Here is a 6,000-nt window from a genome sequence, read left to right as displayed (position 1 = left end):
GAATAAAACCTTCTATATATAATTTTTTAAAGACACTATTTAGAACAGGATTAGGTTTTGTATATATAAGAAAGCTAGTAAAAACATTTATATGAAAATACTTACTTGCAAAACGCATTGCCCACTACATGAACCATTTGCATTTCTTGTCAGATGATTAATATACGTTTTATTATAGTTTCACAAGTTGCTGTGTAGAATACAAGCGCTAGGTTTACGGGACCTAGCGGGGGGAGGGCACTGCGCTTCGTGACGATGACCTTTGGCCGCCAAGATACATGAAAAGAAAAATACTTGCACTTTTATGAAGTTTGATATAATTTCAAACTTTATTACAACTTCTCCTTAACCGGTTTGTTGCACACGCCACTATTTCGCTTATCGTTAGCTTTAATATCAATTATTATCATTGATAGTCGTCCAGTCGTTCAAACGACCCGAGCAATGGCCACCTCGTGGTAACTAGGGTGGCCAAAGTCGTCATATTATTTAGAACTAGCATTTGCTTGTGACTTCGTCCGCGTGGTTAAAAACTCCAGGTATAAACATAGCCTATGTGACCCAGCGTATCTCACTTTTTTATCTTTTTCAGAAAGTACTATAGAAAAATAAAAATTCGAGACTTTTAATATTAAATAAGTACGAGTACTTTTTATTGTTAAGTATGAGTGTGGAGGGGTACACCGGTAGAGGTAGGCCTAGGTAGAGATGGATGGATTGCGTGAAAGGTGACATGATCAAGAAGGTGGTGACAATGGAGATGATGGCAGACATATTGATTTGGAGGACGGAAACCTGGTGCACCGACCCTACATAGATGGGACAAGGTCAAGGAGATGATTCTGCCTTTTTTTTTAAATAAACAACTTTTATAAATTAGACAGTAATTCATGGCCACTGTCAGAGCATTCCTTTGTCACTAGGCGACGCCGACCGTTATCTGGATCAATTAAATACAATTGATAAGTAAATCTAAGCCGGATCCGTTCCTGAGTGACAAAATCGTTTATAAAATTATTTTAAACCAAGGAGATCTTTCCCATCTGAACTATGTGGTCGATAAAATTTAGTTCTTTTCTTATTATTTTGGGTACATATTATAATAATAATCTTGATATTATTATTTATAGTTATAGGTTCTTTAATATTTACTTTGTAGAAACAGTTTTATAATATAGAGTCTGTAGCGACTGCTCCTAGATACAAATCTTCTTGCCGCTAGATGTCGGTGTTACCGTTTTGGATTTGTCTAACTATTCACGTCGCGTATTACAAAAATGAATGGTTACTTAATTATTTTAACGTAGTTTTGCAAAGTTACGTGCGATGTGCGCATTGATTATGCAAATGTGCATTTTTAACGCGTAATTGCAGTTCAAATAATTATTTGCACATATAATTAAAGCATTCGAGTCGATTCTTTGTTTACATGTTATTTAAAGCAGTAATCAACGTGACTTAGCAGATGTAATAAAGGTTATAAGTTTAGCCGTAACAAATTATGTTTGATTCGGTCATGTGTAACGAAAAATAACTGTTATTACAGTTTTATATTACTATCTTACTAATATTATAAAAACGAACGTTTAGATGGATGAATGAATAGATGTTTGTTTGAAGGTATCTCCGGAATTTTGAAATTTAAACGAAAAACAGATATTAATAGAACTGAAGTTTCTCAATTTTAATTGTTGCCGAAAAAATAATATTTAATATTCACAACAACAGATGGAGTTAGTTCCCGGATTTTCTACTTGCAATTAAATAGTGGCTTAATAATTCTACCACCGTTAAATAAATATAAAAAAATCATGTTTACCCTGTTGACAACCTTACTATATATTTCAATAAGAAATGCTTCGATAACTGATTAAATTTTATGCATAATAAATAATATTCAATCATCAGTCTGATTGTGCTTACAGAGATGTTTGTATGAACTAATGTATCGATGTGAAGGAGCTTTACAAATAAATCCTTGTAATGATCAAACGTCGACCGAAAACAAAGACGTACTGTTTGCAAAATTACAAAATTAGATTGCGATTTGTAAAAAAACAGCAATAAAATTAACGCATGAGTCATTTAATAGTTATTATATTTTACACAATTTAAAAGTTAGTTTATAATAATATATAATTGTATAATTAATTATTATATAGGATATAAAGTTCCGAGAAACGAATCACAATATTTTTGATGCTATGCTGTTGCATACGTTGTCTCCCCCCTTGAAAGGGTTTAAGTTTAACCTTTTAAAACATATGTTTAACACAGTGTTTATGTTTTAGTGTGTGTTTCAGGAATGGAACGAATCACAAACTAAACATAATTTGTTAAAAACTGTCATTTAAATGTTGGTTTGGAATGAACATTTAAAGAAGCAGTATCCTACGTCGCCCGTATTACTTTTCTGTATAGCAGGTACTTCGTCAGTAAGAAATTTAGGTAACGGGAACTTTAGAAGTTATGGGACCCAAAGTAGTAAAAAATAGTACTCATCGCTTTATCTTTTCAAACTTTACACTTGGTCATTGACCCTTAAACGATTAAGACTTTTCCTGACAAAGTCCCATCTTTTTTGTAAAGTATCTTTTTAGAAGAAAAGATTTTCTGAATCTGGCAATCATGGGCGCTTTGTATATGAAGTATTAGCGGTGTTACAATTGTTGAGATTTAGGTTCAAATTTATTTAATAATTTACATTTTATTGTTTGGTTTATTATTTTAAATTAAAATTGTCGTCTTAGGAAAATCCCGCGGAATTACTGTACTATATAATTTACCGATTTAGTTTATTTCTATTACGAGTACACATTAACATTTTTAATTTATAATCAAATCGCGAATTGCGCGATGTTCGCAATTTATTTATCGATTGTACAGGATTTTTTTAATGTCATTTTTAATTCATGTCACGTTTCGATTCGAGACATTTGTATTACATATCGTGGTCTCTGTTTTTTCCGAACAAAATGAAAGGGATGACAAGTAGTTTTTGTACGTCGTGGAAACTCACTTTACGTTCGCTTTTAAACAAAACGGGTTTTATTTTGCACGTTCAAAACAGACAATAATTTATATATTATTAGGTTTTACCCGCGAATTTATCTGCGCGGAATTTTAAAAATAAAAAGAGTAATTGAGCGGCCATTAAAAATCCTTAGTGTAGGTTAATGAGATATCTACACTAAGGGTGTCTGTAAGTATTAAGTAACGCAGTATACGATAAGTTAAAAGAAAATAAGACAGTGACTGTGGTAGATCCCGCAACAACAATATTTGTTGGGTGCACGAATTGGACGGGTCGACCGGTGCAACACCATGACCACACAGAAGACAGGCGTCAAGTGGAAGCAATTCCGCGTTTCTTCTGATGAGAGTGGTACCGGAGGCCTAATTTTAGTCCTCTTTCCCTTCCCATCCTTTTCTTAATAGGAAAGGATGGGAAGGGGAAGTGGATTTGGCGGAAGAGGGGACGCATGAAATATCCTCTTTCTGTGCGTCCCCTTCTCCGTTAGTTAAAGGTAGGCAACGCCTCTACATTTGCGGATGTCTATGGGCAACGGTCGCCTCGCTATTGCAGCAAATCCAGGTGCCCGTTTGCTCGTTTGCCACCTCATGATATAAAAAAATACAACATTTGATACACTGAGCCCTTCGAGAGTCCATCTTCTTTTTCTTTACTATAAATAACAAAATGAATGACAATGTTTTCGTAGCTGTGTTTTTTGCAGTGAAAACGGACTTTTATTTATGTTCTATTCTATCGAACATTATCTGCAACGTACTTCCCCACTGTATCTTTTTGTGGTTTATGACGTTTTTATGTTTATTTTTAAATTTGGGTTTTATACAAGTTTCATGTCATGAAATTTCGTTGCTACTTTTATGTTAAAAGTCGAAAATCTTACTTCTTACTAACTTACTAATATTATAAATGCGAATGTTTAGATGGTTGGATGAAGGTATGTTTGAAGGTATCTCCGGAATGGCTCAACTGATCTTGATGAAATTTAGAATACATATAGAACATAGTCTGGAAGAACACATAGGTTGCTAATAAAGTTTTTTTAATGCCGCGCGAACAAAGTCTCGGGCTACTGCTAGTACTGGAATATTTTTAGAAAAGTAGATTTTCTCTCATAATAGTTTTACAATTTCACTTCACTCTATCTCATAAATACTACAAAAATGCATCATTTTCGATAAAAAAAATTATGGTTTTCATACAATAACATTATGGCAGTCATGTATAGAATTTATTGTTTCTAAATTAAATATTAAGTATTGGTTAAATACAGTAATTAGTTGAAATTAATTGAAAGAAATCTCAAAATTACCCCAAATATTATTTTCATAAAATTATTCGGTATTTAATTACTTCTGAAACATTAAATGAATATACTATATGTAGGAGAAAGATTGAATGTACCATTTGTTAAGTTTTGCATAAAACATGCTCTTATGTCTGTCTATCATGTATCGAACCTCACTGGCGATAGATCGATTACGATATGTGAAGAATTCACATAAACAATGTCACAAATTCATCGAGATCGATAACTCAATGTGAACGAAGAAATGCCTTGACATTTTTCTGGCAAGGAATAATATCTTCCTCGTGTTTTCACTGTCAATACACATATGTAAAAACATATTGTAATCCTATTTTTATATATATCATAAGGTGGGAAACGAGCAAACGGCCACCTGGATTCGCCGCAATAGCGAGGCGACAGTTAGCCCATAGACATCCGCTAATGCAGATGCGTTGCCTACCTTTAATTAACGGAGAATGCGTCGTATGCGTCCCCTCTTCCGCCGAATCCACTACCCCTTCCCATCTTTGAAAAAGAGAGAGAGATTCTTTGAAAGATTTAGACAATATTTTGCCAATGCGGTTGTGGAAAAAGTGGTTTATTTATATTTATTTTACTGCTCTGTTTTAAAAGGTGAAACCTACTAATTAAGATTCATATTTTAACATTTTTATCCAACTGACAAGATGGTTATGTTTTTCTCGTCGTTATTTTTTATATTTTTCAATAACAGTATAGTATATTTAAAATTTTAGAGGTTTATAACAAATTTAGATTATTAAATACTTGCTGTTGCCCGCGACTCCGTCCGTGTGGAATTAAAATAAAACACCTTTAAGCAGCCTATGTGTTCTTTCAGACTGTGTTCTACATCTGGGCCAAATTTCATCAAGATTGGTTGAACTGTTCCGAAGATATCGTCTAACAAACATCCATCCATCTAAACTCTACATATTTTTTTTGGCGCAGACGAAGTCGCCGGCGACAGCTAGCTTTGAATAAATCAAGGGATACTTTGTCGTAATTTTCGTATGTTATGCAATCGTTTTTCTATTGATGTAATCTTATCTGATATCATAAATAAATTATATAAACGAAACAATATTTATGACGGGGATTTCAATCATTGCGTAGTAACAAGATTTTATATTTCTTTTAACGGCTACCGTTTCTAAAACCGTTTCCTTGATAATTTTTCAATCATTAAAACTATTATCAAAATTAGAAAAATAAAAATAATAAAACACGTGATGATTCAATGCATTAATCAAAATTAATTTTGACGTTAACTTTTAAACTATTAAAATTAATCGACCATTAGAAATGTTTTTTCTTTTTTTTTCTATCTGTACATCCAATGTCATCCCCGGATTAGATAGCCAGTCTTCTAGATTTCATGCTTACAGTGTTTTTTTTGCACAGAACACGTGTGCCCTACATGTTCTTATTAAGCATTCTTCTAGTGCTACGCACAGGCTCTGCTCTAGGCATGGTCGTTGATACGAACTCTATCCTAATTCACCCGGGCACTCCTTGCGGATTAATTTTAGTCCTCTTTCTTCTTCCTTTTCTTATAAGGAAAGGATGGGAAGGGGAGGTGGATTTGAAGGAGGAGGAGATACATAGGAAGGTTAAATATTTTCTTTTTGTGCGTCTCCTCTTACGTCGATTGAGGGTA

The sequence above is a fragment of the Papilio machaon genome, chromosome 17 (assembly GCF_912999745.1).
Source record: "Papilio machaon chromosome 17, ilPapMach1.1, whole genome shotgun sequence".
In the NCBI taxonomy this organism is placed as follows: domain Eukaryota; kingdom Metazoa; phylum Arthropoda; class Insecta; order Lepidoptera; family Papilionidae; genus Papilio; species Papilio machaon.
This window is presented reverse-complemented; position numbering follows the sequence as displayed.